General features: G+C 48.5%; 1 protein-coding gene across 3 annotated transcripts in view; it reads right to left on the bottom strand.

Moving 5' to 3' along the window:
• Positions 1-9,676, bottom strand: part of NLRC5 (NLR family CARD domain containing 5) — a 103,271-nt gene extending 93,595 nt beyond the window's left edge. For all 3 annotated transcript variants that reach the window (XM_017878814.1, XM_017878815.1, XM_017878816.1), the window contains exon 1: positions 9,555-9,676. The gene's annotated coding sequence lies outside the window, so the exon portion shown is untranslated. The remainder of the gene's footprint in view (positions 1-9,554) is intronic.
• Positions 9,677-16,569: the final 6,893 nt, after the last annotated feature.

Here is a 16,569-nt window from a genome sequence, read left to right as displayed (position 1 = left end):
CCCTAGATAGCCATAATAAAGTTTGGTGTAACCACGCTGTGGGATTACGTGCATGAAAGGGACTCATTTTTTGTTGACAGGGCTGTATCCTCAAGATGTATCATGGAATAAACAAGACACATTGTATAATGATATGCACAAAATGGTATCACTTGTCCCAAAATACACATCAACAAACAGCAATACTGTTTCTTCCCACAGGTCAATAATGGCATGTTTTATAACTTAGAGGCTAAGAGCATGAATTTCAGAGCAAGGCTGCCTAGATTTGGTACTGACCTTTCCACCAATTGCAGGCTAGGTGACACCAGGCAAGTTACGTAGCCTCTCTGGGCCTCAATGTTCTCATCTGTAAAATGGGGATGAGAGCAGCACCTATCTCACAGAGTTCCTGTGGGGTTTAACTATGTAAAGCCCTTAAAGTAGTGCTTGGAAGTTAGTAAGCCCTATGTAAGAATTATTTTTATTATGTGAAGGTTTAGATAAAGTTCTGGAAACATGTCAAGTAGGGGTTACTGCAGGAGAGGGGACAGGCATGGGGCTGGAAGCAGTGAGTAAAATAGATTTCAGCCTTATGTATAAAAAGCTTGACTTTCTGCAAGGAAGACTGAGTCATGTCTTACTTGTGTGGCTTAAAATGAATACATTTTTTAAAAGTTAAAAAAAAATGACAACAGTGACCCAAGGCTGGGCCCTTTGAATTTAGAAGAATTTTGCCTCCAGACTGGATCATCTGAACTGCTCCCTCCTATCCTGGCAGACATTGCCAAACCCCTAAAATAGGGGCAGAAGAAAGATTGGCAGGGCTAGAGGGCTGGAGCCTTGGTTTTGGGTCTCGCCGCCCCAGCTGACTTAGAGGGTGATATCCAGACAAATCCCTGCTCACTTCGGGCCATGGTTTGTGTGTATGCAAGCAGGACTAATGCTTTCTATGCAGCCCATCTCACAGGGAATTGTGGAACTGTTAAAAGAGCCTCTAATGCTGGGGATAGTGGCTGACACCTGTGATTCCAGCACTTTGGGAGGCTGAGGCAGAAGGATCACTTGAGCCCAGGAGTTTGAGACCAGCCTGGGCAACATGGCGAAACCCCGTCTCTACAAAAAGTACAAAAATTAGCCGGGCATGGTGTTGTGTGCCTGTGACCCCAAGCAACTGTGGGTTGGGGGACAGAGGTAGGAGGATCACTTGAGCCTGGGAGGTTGAGGCTGCAGTAAGCCATGATCATGCGACTACACTCCAGCTTGGGTGACTGAGAAAGACCCCCATCTCGAAATAAAATAAAATAAAATAATTTTTGAAAAAAAAAAAGCTTCTGGGGTCAGGAGTGTTGGGTTTAAATCCTTATTTCAACATTTGACAGCTGTGCAACCTTGGACAGTTTTCTTAACCTGTCTGTGCCACTGTTTTCCTCATCTGGGTGATGATTTTACATTTACTTCACAGGATCACTATGAGGGTTGCAGACATTAATACTACAGCACAAGGAGGGGACATGTCCAGCCTGCAGCCAATGCTCATTGGCTCTTATTAATACTACAGCACAAGGAGGGGACATGTCCAGTCTGCAGCCAATGCTCATTGGCTCTTATGTACTGAGTTCCTGACATAGGCTGGGCATCAGGCTGCAGTATTCCACCTGCATCTCCTCATTAGAATCTCAAGCAACATTTCCAGGCACATTTCCTGAATTTCATAGATGAAGAAACAGGCTCCAAGAAGTCAAGCAACAAAAGGTGGATTTAAAATCTATGCTGGCCAGACGCAGTGGCTCACACCTGTAATTCCAACACTTTGGGAGGCCGAGACAGGCAGATCGATTGAACCTGGGAGTTCGAGACCAGCCAGGACAACATAGTGAAAACCTGTCTTTACAAAAAATACAAAAAAATTAGCCTGGCATAGTGGTGTGCACTGACAGTCCCAGCTACTTGAGAGGCTGAGGCAGAAGGATCACCTGAGCCCAGGAAGTTGAGGTTGCAGTGAGCTGTGATCACACTACTGCATCCAGTGTGGGCAACAGAGTGAGACACTGTCTCAAAAAATAAAAATAAAAATAAAACAATAAAATCTATGCTGATTCCAGAGGCCATTTCCTAACCGAAATATAATACTGCCTTCAACAAGTGGTCGTCTTTTAAAACTAACTTATCATTTTAACATGTCTATTATTTTTCCTGTTTACAAACATAACCTGTACTCATTTGGAAAGTCCTAAACATTGTAGAAACATACATTATGAAATTTCCCCCACAATCTCACCCTCTAGGGGTACGTGTATAATTTCCAAAACTCTTTTTTCATGTTTGAAGATTTTTTTTTTTGCCTTATCTGAAAGCCAGAACACTAGTTCCTTAAAGTTTTTCTAGAAACCATGTCACTGTTAACTTTATTTTTTGAAGTACCACTTACCATGAATGGAAGGTAACATCGAAAAGAAACCCAAGGGTGGGGCACGGTGGCTCACACCTATAACCCCAGCACTTTGGGAGGCTAAGGCAGGAAAACTGCTTGAGCTCACGAGTTTGAGATCAGCCTGGGAAACATAATGAGACCTCATCTCTATCAAAAATAAAAACAAAAAACAATTAGCCAGGTGTGGTGGTGCACACCTGTAGTCCCATCTACTTGGGAGGCTGAGGCAGGAGGATTGATTGAACCTGGGAAATAGAGACTGCAGGAAACTGTGCATGGAGTGGTGCAACCAGTGCACCCCAGCCTGGGTGACAGAGTAAGACCTTGTCTAGAAAAAAAAAAAGAAAGAAAGTCAAGGAAAACAAAAAATACCATGATGCTGTTGAACTGTAGCTGGGTATTGCTGCAGACCCAGGGCTCTGACTGGAGCCCTGGCCTCCCCTTGCTGAAAATATCAAGAATGTGAGAGGTTTACAGATGCGTTAGCACTTGACTGAGGCTTTCTCTTTGGCTAGTCCAGAAGAATGAAAGAGAACTGAAAAGGGAACAACTTTGTCACTTTGTGATTCAATGGAATTGGATGCCCTCTCCACATACCTCCTAAAATCCTCTTGTGAACTCCTACTAGATAGGTCTTTCTCAGGAAAACACTGACCTGTCCATTTCAATATAAGGATTCTGCAGCCCAGAAATACACAGCACACCTTCAAGAACTCAGTGAATAAGACTATTGAGAGACACACAAAACAGCAAGCTATTTCTCTCTTCAAACATGATGCCATGGTAAGATCTGAATGCCTCAAAGCACCAGCTTCCCAAGGCGTTCATGCTGCTTCCATTTCACCAGGAGGGACAGAAGGGACCCGGCAGGACAAAGGGTTCTTGAGGGTTTGGCGATGGTACAGGATCCATCCCACCCACAAGGGATAGGTACTAGGGGATCAGGAAGCTTCCAGGGGTCGGCAGGCTCTCTAGATTGGCACTATCTTTTAGGAGATAAATTTGACAACACGGTTTCAAAGATTTTAAAAATAAAAGTTCACATATCCCTTTAGGAGTACACTTTGAGGATTGAGCCTAAAGAAGCAATCCAGAATGTGAGTAAAGCTCTAGCTACGAGGATGTTCACCACGGCGTTGCTTACACCTGGATGTCGGCGGAAGCGGTCTTCCCTTTCTTGAGACAGAAACAGCCAGCCAGGACACCAACCCACCTGCAATGCCACGACCTACAGGAGGCTATGGCCTCCCCTGGGAGCTCTGCGATTCCTAGGGGGGAGGTGGGTGGGTACTCCTCTAGCTGAGGGCTCCTGCTCTAATTCAAGCCCACCCCCCTTTTTTTTTGAGACCAAGTCTCCCTCTGTAACCCAGGCTGGAGAGCATGGCACGATCTCAACTCACCACAACCTCTACCTCTCGGGTTCAAGCGATTCTCCTGCCTCAGCCTCCAGAGTAGCTGAGATTACAGGCGCGTGCCACCACGCCTGGCTATTTTTGTATTTTTAGTAGAGACAGGGCTTCTCCATGTTGGCCAGGCTGGTCTCAAACTGCAGACCTCAAGTGATCTGCTCGTCTCAGCCTCCCAAAGTGCTGGAATTACAGGCATGAGCCACTACACCCAGCCTAGCCCGTTATTAAATTACAAAACAAAATCGCAAAAATTGCAAAAATGTCATTCACAGTGAGCATCTGGGAGCACAAAAGCAGACTTTAAACAGCATTTTCTCCTCCTCTCCCTCCTGTCCTCCTCTTCTCTGCTTTCTTCTTCTCCCCACTTTTTTGTTTCTTGCCATCCCCTCTGACTAGTTCCCTCTTCCTCCAGACATCATGGCCCAGGGTTCCCTGCCACATTCCCTTCAAGTTCTCTCTCAAATGTCCCAACATCCCTACGAGAAGGCCACGTCTGCCTCTCTATCCAGCATGCTCCACCCTTGCCTGCCTTGCCTTCTTCACTGCAGTCACTTCCACCTGACCTTGTATGACATACACATCTTTGTTTACTTGTTTGTCTGTTTCTACTGCCATATCAGCTCCATAAGGCAGGGACTTGGTTGTGTTCCCAGCTGTGGCCCAGTGCCTAGAGCAGGGCCTGGTATGGTGTGGAAGCTCAGCGGAGAAGCTGAATGCATTCATGACAGCAAGTGTGGAGCCAGAGCCGGTGTCTGCAGTGCTGGTACCCGACTCACACGGAGCAGAGGGCATTCCTGGACTCATCGAAAATGCCCTTTTGCCATCCTACTCCTAAGTAGTTTCTGGGAGTCATCTCCCTATGTGGCTAACCTCCCTCCACCTTCTCTCTTTCCTTTCTTCTCCCCTCCCTCCACCCCCTTTCTTTCAGGAGCAAATACAGCACCTACACCCCACACACATACACCATGCAAAGCACTCTGTTCCCACCCAACATGTCTCGGTCCCTGTTGGCCATTTTGTACACAGGTTCCAGCCACCCCAAATCCTATCGAAGTATTTTCCCAAATATATTTCCTTTCCTTCACCATTATGGTGAGAGCTATTGGAAGAATTAAAATGTCATATTTTCCTTTTTTTTTTTTTTTACGGAAAATATCCCATGTACAATACAAGAAAATTAGACTGAATATAAATATCTAACAATGATGGATATGGTTCAGACATTCTATAAGCAACTATGCCACCATTTTAAATGACAGTATAACCATATTATAGACAAAGAGCAAATTCCCTTAACATGAAAAGTGCTTTTACAACTCAACAGGAAAAAGATCAAAAACCAATAAAAAGGTGGGCGAAGGATACGAACTGACAGTTTATGGAAAAGGAGCTATAGGTGACTCTAAAATATTTGAAAAGATGTTCAAACTCATTCATAATAAGAGGCAGAGAAAACACACCATTTTTCATCTCCCAGATTTGCAAATATGGAAATCTGGCCCCTCCCCACTCCAGCTGGTGGGAGCAAAAATTAGTACAGCATTTAAGGGGGGATAATTTGCCACATTTATCCAAGTTCAAACTGTATATTCCCCTTGGCTTTGCAAATCCACTCCTGGCTTTCTTAAAGATTCACTCCCACATATGAAAAATGATGCTTGACCAAGGATATTCATTACAGCACTGTTGAAACAGCAAAAGAGAGGAAATAACCTAAGTGTTCTACAACTGTTGGATCAACTACAGAGCCGTCATAGAGTGAAATGCTATGCAGCTGTTAAAAAGAAAGAGGGAAAAGGCAGATTTTAAAATTTTGATGTAGAAAGATTTCCAAATTGCACTAAGTTAAAAAAAAAAAGAACCCAAGTTAGAGAACACTACATATAGTATACTACCATTTGTGAGAAGGGAAAAGTACACGTGTGTGTGTCTATGTATGTGTATATGTATGTATATATGTATGTATCCATGTTTGTAAAAACCCACTTAGACTATCCTTGGAAGGAGGCACAACAACCTGATAACACTGACTTTGGGGAGGGCAGTTGGGTGGCTGGGAGAGAGGAGATGGAAGGAGACTTATTTTTCATTATATATCTTTCCAAACGTTTTATGTTTTTAGAAACTATATAAATGTATTAGCTATGAAAATTTAAAAAATTAAAAAATATGTCATAAGATTTAATTTTCCTTTAACACATAATAACATATCATTTATTTTTAAAAGTGAGATACCATTTTGTATAAGCTCCATTTAAAAATTATGAATATACGGGCCTGGCGTGGCTGCGGCCTCATGCCCATAATCCTAGCATTTGGGAGGCCAAGGCAGGTGCATCACCTGAGTCAGAGTTTAAGACCAGCCTGGCCAACATGGTGAAACCCGCGTCTCTACTAAGAAATTACAAAAATTAGCTGGGCATGGTGGCACGCTGCATGTAATCCCAGCCATACTCAGGAGGCTGAGCAGGAGAATCTCTTGAACCTGGGAGTTGGACGTTGCAGTGAGCCGAGATCATACACTGCCCCACTCCAGGCCCTTTGCAACAGAGTGAGACTCCTGCTCCACTAAAAATAATAATAATAATAATAATAAATAGAATAAATAAAAGATCTGGCAAACAAATCTGGCTCACATCCTTAGATTGCCTCCAAAGTTTTTATAGTGTTTGGACTTGCATTAGCTTGCCTGATCCTTAGTCCAATTCTGTATGGAAAACAGAGCAGAGATGCTGAGATGGTATATTCATTTCCTAGTATTGTCACAGTACTGCTGTATCTGCTGTCACAAAGTGCCACAAGGCTGTGTACATTAAAACAACAGAGATTTCTTCTCTCGCACTTCTGGAGGTCAGTCTGAGATCAAGGTGTGGTCAGGGCCAGGCTCCCTCTGAAGGCTAGAGGAGAGGACCCTTCTTTGCCGCTCCTGGCTCCCGCTGACTGCTGGCAATTCTAGGTGTCCTTTGGCTCCTAGATGCATCACTGCACTCTTCCTCCACCGTCCATGACTGTCTGATCCCCGTACGTCTCTGTCTTCATGTGCCCATCTCCTCTCTTATAAGGACACCGGTCCTATTGGATTCAAGGCCCATCCTACTCCAGTATGACCTCATCTTCACCAGTTATATCTGCAACAGCCCTATTTCCAAATAAGGTCACGTTAGGAGGCACTGGGGCTTAGGTCTTCAACATATCTTTTCTGGGGAGGCATAGTTGAACTCATAACAAATGGGAAAAGTCATGCTAAGAAGTTATGGCTGAGTGTGGTGGCTCACGCCCATAATCTCAACACTTTGGGAGGCCGAGGCAGGCTGATCACTTGAGGCCAGGAGTTTCAGACCTCATTTCTATTTAAAAAAAAAAAAAAAAAAGAGGCTGGGCGAGGTGGGTCACGCCTGTAATCCCACAGGAGGCCAAGGTGGGTGGATCATCTGAGGCTGAAAGTTCGACACCAGCCTGGCCAACATAGTGAAACCCCATCTCTACTAAAAATACAAAATTATCTGGGTGTAGTAGCGGGCGCCTATAATCCCAGCTACTCTGGAGGCTGAGGCAGGAAAATCACTTGAACCCAGGAGGTGGAGGTTGCAGTGAGCCGAGATTGCGCCACTGCACTCCAGCCTGAGCAACAGAGTGAGACTTTGTCTCAAAAAGCAAACAAACAAAAACAAACAAAAACGGAGTAAAGAACACCAACAACGGCCGGGCGCGGTGGCTCAAGCCTGTAATCCCAGCACTTTGGGAGGCCGAGACGGGCGGATCACGAGGTCAGGAGATCGAGACCATCCTGGCTAACACGGTGAAACCCCATCTCCACTAAAAAAATACAAAAAACTAGCCGGGCGAGGTGGCAGGCGCCTGTAGTCCCAGCTACTCGGGAGGCTGAGGCAGGAGAATGGCGTGAACCCGGGAGGCGGAGTTTGCAGTGAGCTGAGATCCGGCCACTGCACTCCAGCCTGGGTGACAGAACGAGACTCCGTCTCAAAGAAAAAAAAAAGAACAACAACAACAAGCGAAAGAAGTTTTGCTGAACTTTCCTCAGAGGGGAAGAGGGTATGTGTGTTGGGGTCTGTGGAGGCTGACCCGGCCCTGTGGACACCCAGACAGCTCCATATCTGATCCAGGAATAAAGCTCAGCATATTGTGAAACTCTTCCAAGAACTTTCCCCTCTGCTTATCTTTCTTCTTCAAGGATCCATCTCCCCTCACACTTGCGCAGCACTTTAAGGTTGATCAAGGCACTGGGCGTGCGTGCGTCATCTCATTCAATCCACAAAACACACATTGTAGGATAGATCTGCGTATGTTCATTTTACAGATGAAAAACCAAAGTTTTGAGAAATGGAATGGTTAGTTCATGGTCATCCATCAAATACCAGGTGTTGAGAGCCCCAGTCTGTCTACCGTCCACACCAGGTGCAGGTCCACCTGGCACTGTGCTTCTGGAGACAAGGGAGATGGGCATCATGGATGGCCATTCTGGGCTATGGTCAGTAAGGTTTGCAGAAAGCACGCTGGATGGGAGTCTAGATACATCTGGAAAGCATCAGATACATCTAGATACATCTGAAAAGTCCATGGCTTTTCAAGGTTTATTTCTCCCTTAGAGAAACGGAAAGTGATTTGAAGGGACTATGAGGTTCCAGGATCTGGCCCCGGGTCCTCTCTGCCTCCTGCTACCCCCCAGGTTTTAGAGGCTAGGAACTGCCAGTTTTCAAACTGCTTTTTAGGTCTGCAGAAACTTCAACCTTTTAAAAAAGGAAAACGTAAGAACCCCAACTTATAAAATGGACGCAAACGGCACTGAAGGTAGGAGCCTCTTCCAACCTCCCCAAATGATCACCCCAGCCAATTCCAGGTCCTGGCTTTCTGGGTGAGAATAGTGACCAAAAACCACATGGGAATGTAGAAAGCAAGTAACAAAACAACACCCACGTATTCACCTATTACTTGTGAGGTTAAATGTTCCTTAGAAATAATCTGGAGATTTGACATTAAGGAATAACTATTAAAATGTTTGTAGTATGCTGGTGGTATTGTAGTTTTGTTTTTAAAAGATGCCTTATATTTTAGTTCATTCTGAAATACCTCAGTTGAGATGCTATGCTGTCTGCCATTTGTTTCAAAATAACCAGCGGTGGAGATTGGGCCACCTAGGTGGCCTTAGGGTCGTGACTCTCCAAGCTGAGCGTGGATACGTGGTGCTTCACTATATGAAAACCCGCAGGTGCACAAGGCTCAACTTAATTCTATTCCTTCTACTCTTGTATACGTTTGGAATTTTCCATAATAAAAAGTTGTTTACGCTAAAAGTCTAAATTGCGTAAAAGAACAGTGTAACTTCCTTCCTTAACCATTTTAAAATCAATGAAAAGTTGCAAAGAAAAAGAGAGAGTGGGTGGCTCCGGTAAGTGACAGGGGCTGAGCAGGGAGGGAAGCACAGCCGCTTACCGTGTCCCCCCATCCAGGCGACCCTCATCTGCAATCCTCTGCGGGCCAGCAGTTCTTCCTCCAAACTCCCGGGGCCGCAGGCTGCGCGCGCTGCCCGGCTACAGGCGCCCAGTCCGCTCACCCGGCCATCCATCGGCCACCCACCCGGCGACCGGCACCTCCCGCTCCAGGGCCTCTGACATCCCCTCCACCCCTCTCCGTGCAGAATTCGAACCCCGAACCTCCCCCTTCTGCTCGCCCCAGCCCGGGTGCCGCAGCCCCGCGGCACGCCCGGCACTTACCGTCAGAGCTCCCGGCACTCACTCTCTGCGCTCCGGGCTCCGCGCTCTGCGCGAAACTGAAAGTAGAAGCTGCCTAGAGCTGCCCAGCTAGTGCACGGAACCGGCGGCTGCTGCCGAGAAATCACGTGGATTCGAGGTGCCAGCCCCAGCCAGATGGGGCTCGGGCGCGGGATGGGCGGGGGCCTAACACACCCGCTCCTCGCTGCGCCCACACCCTGGCACCTCCCTGGAGCCCCGCATCGCACCCAAGGACAGTCCCAGGAGACATGGGGGCGCTCGCCCCTTTCGTGGACGGGAAACTGAGGCAGGTGAGTGAAGATCGGCTCACATGCGGAGCGCAGGTAGGTGGGGACTCCGCACTGAGACCCTGTCTCAGTGCCTCAGTGGAGACTGGGTTGGATGGGAGGGGGTATGCAGTGCAGGAGGAGGGGACTTAGAGATTGTAGAGCCTCCAGGATGAACTAGGGGAGAAGGGAATGGCAGCAGCATTCGTTCCTATTCACTGAGCCCCTGGTTGGCTGACCTGGGAAAACCAGTCTACCAATTTATCTCATTAAGTAACCCTAAAATACTCCTGCAGGCATCACCCTATTTTCCAGGTGAGCCACTGAGGCTCAGGGAGGACAGAGGTGAAGGATCTTGCCCCAGTCACATAAGGAATCACAGGCAGAAAGGGGGAGATGGAAAGAGGGAGGAGGGAGAGCAGGAAAGGAGAGAAGCGACTGGAGGGGGCAGAAGGAAGGGGAGGTGGCTCTCCCAGGATGGAGTCAGGGGCCGTCCTCAAAGTCCAGCTTCAGCTCCTCCAGGTTTCTGCCTACAACCTGGGACAGGGGGTTCCTCTCCCCCTGGACGTATTCATCCTGTGGGCAGCTGCGCCTGCTGGGAAGGCCTTCCACCCACCTCCCAGACATCCCACAGGGAAGCAACTTTCACTCCTAGACGGATGATGTTCCCCTGCCTCCCAGGCCAGGACGGGGTGTGGGTGTGAGGATGCTGCAAGGTAGTGGTCAGGACACAAGCATCAGCATCGGACATCCCGGGTTCAAGTCTTACTCTCCACCTTACTGACTGTGTTAGATAGGCCCAATGCCTTGACTCCTCTGTTCATACAGGAGTGCACCTCCAGGCCAGGAGTCAGGGACCCCCCGAGGTTCTTTTGTTGTTGTTGGGACTGAGTTTCACTCTTTTCCCCAGGCTGGAGTGCAGTGGTGCGATCTCAGCTCACTGCAACCTCCACGTCCCAGGTTCAAGCGATTCTCCTGCCTCAGTCTCCAGAGTAGCTGGGATTACAGGCATGTGCTACCACGCCCAGCTAATTTTTGTATTTTTAGTAGAGATGGAGTTTCACCATGTTGGCCGGGCTGATCTTGAACTCCTGACCTGTGATCTGCCTGCCTCGGCCTCCCAAAGTGCTGGGATTACAGGGGTGAGCCACCGTGCCCAACCCCGGGACCCCCAGGTTCTAAGTCCCCTCCTGCACAGCATTCCCCCTTCCCTCCAACCTAGTCTCCACCCTGGGCAGGGATGTGACTCAGCCTGGAGTCCCCGCCCATCCGTGCTCTGCAGGTGAGCCAACCTTCACCTGCCTACCTCAATGTCCTGTCCACAAAAGGGGCAAGAGCCCCCGAGTCTCCTGAGATTGCCCCTGGGTGTGGTGCGCAGGGGCTCAGGGAGGTGCCAGGATGCAGGCTCTACAGGGAGTGGGTGTGCCAGGCCCCCACTCATCCTGCCCCTGCATTCCCATCTGGGTCCAGGCTGGCACATCAGTTTTGCCATCTGTAAGATAGGGATGATGTTAATACTAACTCCACATAGAGTGGTTGTGATCATTTGATGACTTAAAGTTGAGACTGATGCAATCTGTACCTGAAGCCCATAAGCTGTCCTTATATTTTTGTCCCCTTTTGCAGGCCCCCAAATCCCCATGAGACTTGAACTGCCTTCCTCCTAGGACCAACTCAAATATCTGCAAATTGCATGACAGCTTAGAGTGGGAAGGGCACAGACTTTGCAGTGATTGCTTGTGTGTGAATCCCAGCTTCACCAGTCCCGGTTGTATAACCTCAGACAAATGCCTTGACCTCCCCTGGCCTCAGCTTCCTTATCTGTCAAGTGGGGTATTTCTAGCCTCCCCAGGCCACTGAGGGGCATGGTGGGAATGGATGAGAATGTGGGTGTGAGCTGTATGCATGGGAGGAATTGATTACGTTTCAGTATGTGCCTGCTAGGAAGGCCTTCCACCCACCTCCCAGACATCCTACAGGGAAGCAGCAGGTTCACTGAGCACTGACTGGATGATTGGTCCTACACGAAGTCCCAAGAAAGACACGGACCTGCTCCCTGTGCAGGCAGGATTGACAGACACATTAACAAATAACCACAGTGCAAGACACACATGCAAGTCATTTTCAGATGCATTTAATTCTGAACAGCCCCATGAGGAGGGCAGGACAAAGATTATTATCCCATTAGGCAGATGAAGAGGCTGAGGTCCAGATAGATCAAGCGAGTTGCTGAAGGTCACACAGCAATCAGGGGCAGAGCTGGGTCTTGAACCTGGAGCCCTTTTCACTCTGGGGATACCAGGCCTGCCAGAAAGGTTATCACCAAAGGGTTCTGGAAGGGCGATCTTCTCAAACTTTCCCTGTCCTCAGACTGGCTTGTGGCCTGAGAGTCCACTATTAGCACATCACACCTTTGGCTAAAAATGTGCCAGCCCCTCCAGTGTCAATCAAATGGCCATCAGTCATTTATACTTGATTGTGAAGAAGCTAATCAGATTTTATGGGTTGGAGATGAGAAGGAATTTTGAGTGTTTGGACTTTTGGGTGGGAAACTGGAGATGTGAGAGGAAAGTCTGACAGCAGAGAGAACTCAGGAAGTGGGTGGGGAGGGAGTCGGGGTTAACTGGAGGATGGAGTGAGTCCGCATGACCTGACACCTCTGTGTACCTCACCTCCATGAAGTATAACCAATATCTGGCACTCATGGAGCACTTAGGATGTACCAGACACTGTGCTCTCTCCTTTTTTTTTTTTTTTTTTGAGAAAGAGAGTCTCGCTCTGTCACCTACGCTGTAGTGTATTGGCACGATCTCGGCTCACTGCAACCTCCACCTCTCAGGTTCAAGCAATTCTCCTGCCTCAGCCTCCTGAGTACCTGGGACTACAGGTGCATGCCACCATGCCCAGCTAATTTTTAAAAAACATATTTAAGTAGAGACTGGGTTTCACTGTGTTGCCCAGGCTGGTCTTGAACTCCTGAGCTCAGGCAATCGGCCCACCTTGGCCTCCCAAAGTGCAGCCACTCTCTCCTTTAATCTTTTTGTTTGTTTGTTTGTTTGTTTTTGAGACAAAGTCTCACTCTGTTGCCCAGGCTGGAGTGCAGTGGCGCAATATAGGTTCACTGCAACCTCCACTTCCCAGGTTCAAGCAATTCTCCCATCTCAGCCTCTAGAGTAGCTGGGACTACAGGTGTGCACCACTACATTCAGCTAATTTTTTTGTATTTTTAGTAGAGATGGGGGCTCATTATGTTGGCAAGGCTGGACTTGAACTCCTGAGATACTCCTGCCTCAGCCTCCCAAAGTGCTGCAATTACAGATCTGAGCCACCATGCCTGGCCTCTCCTTTACTCTTCATGGTAACTGTTTTTGGGGTCCACGTGTTTCCTAAACAAAGGAATGAACACACAAGACAACACAAGACAAGACAAACATGGTGGCCGCCCCGAACGGCACGCTCTGCTTTATTTTATACAGTCGTTTGTAGAATGTTGCCAAGTCACAGGACACATTGTTGTTTTTCTGACCTTCCCCTGACTTTCTGGATTTTCAAGATGTTTACACATAAACAAGCCCCAGGGTCTGCTGTTTGCAGCTGGCTCCTTTGTCCTCCCTGTTTGCAGGGGAGGAATGCCCTGCTTCGTTTGCAAGAGCAGGACTTATCGGGAACACCTCGTTTGCGAACACGTAGTCCTCTACAAACTGTCATCTTTCTTTTTACAGGTGAGAAAAGGGAGGCACAGAGAGGCTGAATAACTTGCCTGAGATCACACAGAAGCAGAGGAGCTGAACGGTGGACCCAGGCAGACCACCTCTGCAGCCCCTGCTCTTGGCTACTATGGGCTCCTCCTCTGGGTTAACCCAGCCCTTGCCAGAATCTTACATGGAAAGTATTATCATTCCATTGAATAGAAGAGGAAATGGAGGCACAGAGGGGCCCCAGGATGGTAGAATTAGTAACTAGGGTTGTGGGGAGCTGGGATTAGCCCCAGGTCTGAAAGCCAGGCCTTCCCTCTACCCTTCCTATTTGCCAAAAACCTGGGCCCCATCCTGCCCAAGGTCAGCAGCCCAGGTGGCAGGATGTGCTTCTGCCTGGTGCTGGCCTTGGGGAGCACTTGTTTTTCCCTGGAGGAAGCAGCAGGTGTGGCCTTCTTTTTGGAACTGATCCTGACTGGGCTGGGGCCAGGACCTCCCCACACATACCCAGGCCAGGAGGACTTAAATAGGACTAGGTCAGAGCTTCTAGGCTTGGATGGAGGGGCTGGAATTTGGGAGAGGGGCTCGGAGGTCAGACCCATTTTTGTAAGCCTCTCACCCTCTGGACTCCATATCTCCTGCTAATTGCACTCTTTGGATGGGACAGTGACATGGAAGTGCTTCCCAGTTCAGCCCTGGGGAGACCTCTCCAAGGACAGTGAAGGAAGCTGGTGGGATGCCACTACCCTTCTTTCTGGAGCAGAGCCCTGGGGCCTTCTGGAGTCCCAGCTGGGTTGGGGTCTACAAGGGGTAAGACTCCAAGTGACTTCTCTGTCTGTCCCTCATGTTAATAAAAGTCTCCATTCAAGGAAGAGCTGCCTAGGGCTGCCAAGTTATCCTGATTCTGTCATTGTAGCATCAAGGTGGGGGCCTTGGGCCTTCCCAGCCTCTTCGAGGGAGTATTTTTGGGTGGGATGTGGCTCCTAACTGGTGTCATCACCTCAGAGGCCAATATTCCAAGACCTAGAATTCCCACGTTGGACTCGGCCTGGTGAGACCACCTTGACTCCTTCTGCCAGGTCCCTTTGAGAGCCGCCCATCCTGCCCATGAGTGCTCCTGCTTAGTGAGTCAGACCCTTGCATTAGACCCCAGAGGAGGAAGAGAAACAGGTCTCAGAAAGCCCTTGGAGGAGCAGGGAAGGGCTTGGAAGAAACCTGGCTCAGAAGATGGTGCCCTCCACTCACATATTCCCAGACTTGAAGGGGCATCTTACTTCTGAGCTCTCCACAGCCCCAGCCTCCTGGCTGTCTCTCTTGGCTGCTGAAATAAAGACCAGGCCCTTTTACCACCTTTGTTATGTGACCTTGCCTGCTGGTTGGACCTCATCTCTTGCCCCTAGTTCTTTGCTTTCAGTGCCACACCAGCCCTCTCGACTGTTCTTGCATCCATCATGATTCTTTCCACCCCAGGGACCTTGCACTAGCCAGCATCTTGCTGCACTTCCTCCCATCTCACTTAGCTAACATGGGAGAGGCATTTTCTTTACACACCCAGAGAAAATAGAGCCTGGTACCTTCCAAGACTGAGATGGTTGGAAGAAACTTTTTGCATTGTAGCTTGAGGGTGGGAAGGAGAAGACACAATCTGAGCATAAGAAGGTGAGCTGGAGGCCAGGCACAGTGATTCATGCCTGTAATCCCAGTATTAGAAATGCTGTTCCCCACTGCCTGCCGCAAAGAAATAGCACTCAAACATAAATTTAATTTTCTCAGCAAGGCAATTTTTACTTCCTGCAGAAAGGGTGCTCCTCACAGCTGGAACAATGGTGAGAGCACACTTGAACAAGGGAGAGGAAGGGGTTCTTATTCCTGACCCAGGTAGTCCCTACTGCTGTGTTGTTCCCCTAATGGCTAAGGTTGGACTGCACAGTCTAAGCTAATTCCGATTGGCTATTTTAAAGAGAGCAGGGGTATGAGCCAGAGTGGCAAGGTGAGTAGTTTTGTGGGTAGAACTGTTAGGAAGAGGTAACTAAAGGTGTTCCCATTAGGGAACATCAGAGCAGGTGACCATGGGTGACTCGGGTCAAAGCAGGTGACTGGGATGAGTCAGGATGGAGCAAGTGACCAGGGGAACAGATGTGAACTGCTGAATAGAACTGGTGGAAAAAGTTGTTTACTGAAATTAGAAGTAAGGGGGCAAAGAGAACCAGGAAGTTAAACTTTAAAATGGAAAATCAAAGAATAAGAGAGCTGAACATACTGACTTACTGATTCTTTGAAGAGAAACTTGGGGTTCACTATATTTAACACCAGCACTGTGGTGAGGTTGAGGCAGGTGGATCACTAGAGGTCGGGAGTTTGAGACCAACCTGGCCAACATGGTGAAACCCCGTCTCTACTAAAAATGCAAAAATTAGCTGGGTGTGGTGGTGGGTGTCTGTAATCCTAGATACTTGAGAGGCTGAGGCAGGAGAATTGCTTGAACTTGGGAAGAGGAGGTTGCAGTGAGCTGGGATTGTGCCACTGATGCCAGCCTGGATCACAGAGAGACTCCATCTCAAAAAAAAGTGGTGAGCTGGAAATAGGCTCAGGCTCATGAGCAGTTTATCTTCTGGAATAAAGTTTTTTGCCTTTTTAGAGGCTCTGTCTTCCTCCATTTCTACCAGAAACCAGACCTCTGAGGGCCCCTTCCCCTCCCGCCATCCTCAGGATCTGAAGCCCCTGTCCTCCTTCACTTCCTGTCCAGCACTGGAACCCCATGGGACACAGAGTGTGTGACAGCTCCTGCAGGAAGCTGGTCAGACAAGGAGAGTGCTGGGTTAAAGGAGATAAATTTGGAAGGTATCCAGGGACCTGATCAGGGAGGACCCTGAGTCCCAAGGAGAGAGGTTCAGATTTCTTCCTCCAGGCACCATGGAGCTTGGAGGGTTTGGGGGCAGCTGCCTTGGAAGGGCTGAAAGGAGGAGGATGGCACTGGTGATACACATCCCTTCCCCCTCCCTCTACCCATCAGCCACAGAAGAAGGACTCTCCAGC

Source organism: Rhinopithecus bieti, unplaced genomic scaffold (genome assembly GCF_001698545.2).
Source record: "Rhinopithecus bieti isolate Rb0 unplaced genomic scaffold, ASM169854v2 scaffold_11161, whole genome shotgun sequence".
NCBI classification, from domain to species: Eukaryota; Metazoa; Chordata; class Mammalia; order Primates; family Cercopithecidae; genus Rhinopithecus; species Rhinopithecus bieti.
This window is presented reverse-complemented; position numbering and strand designations above follow the sequence as displayed.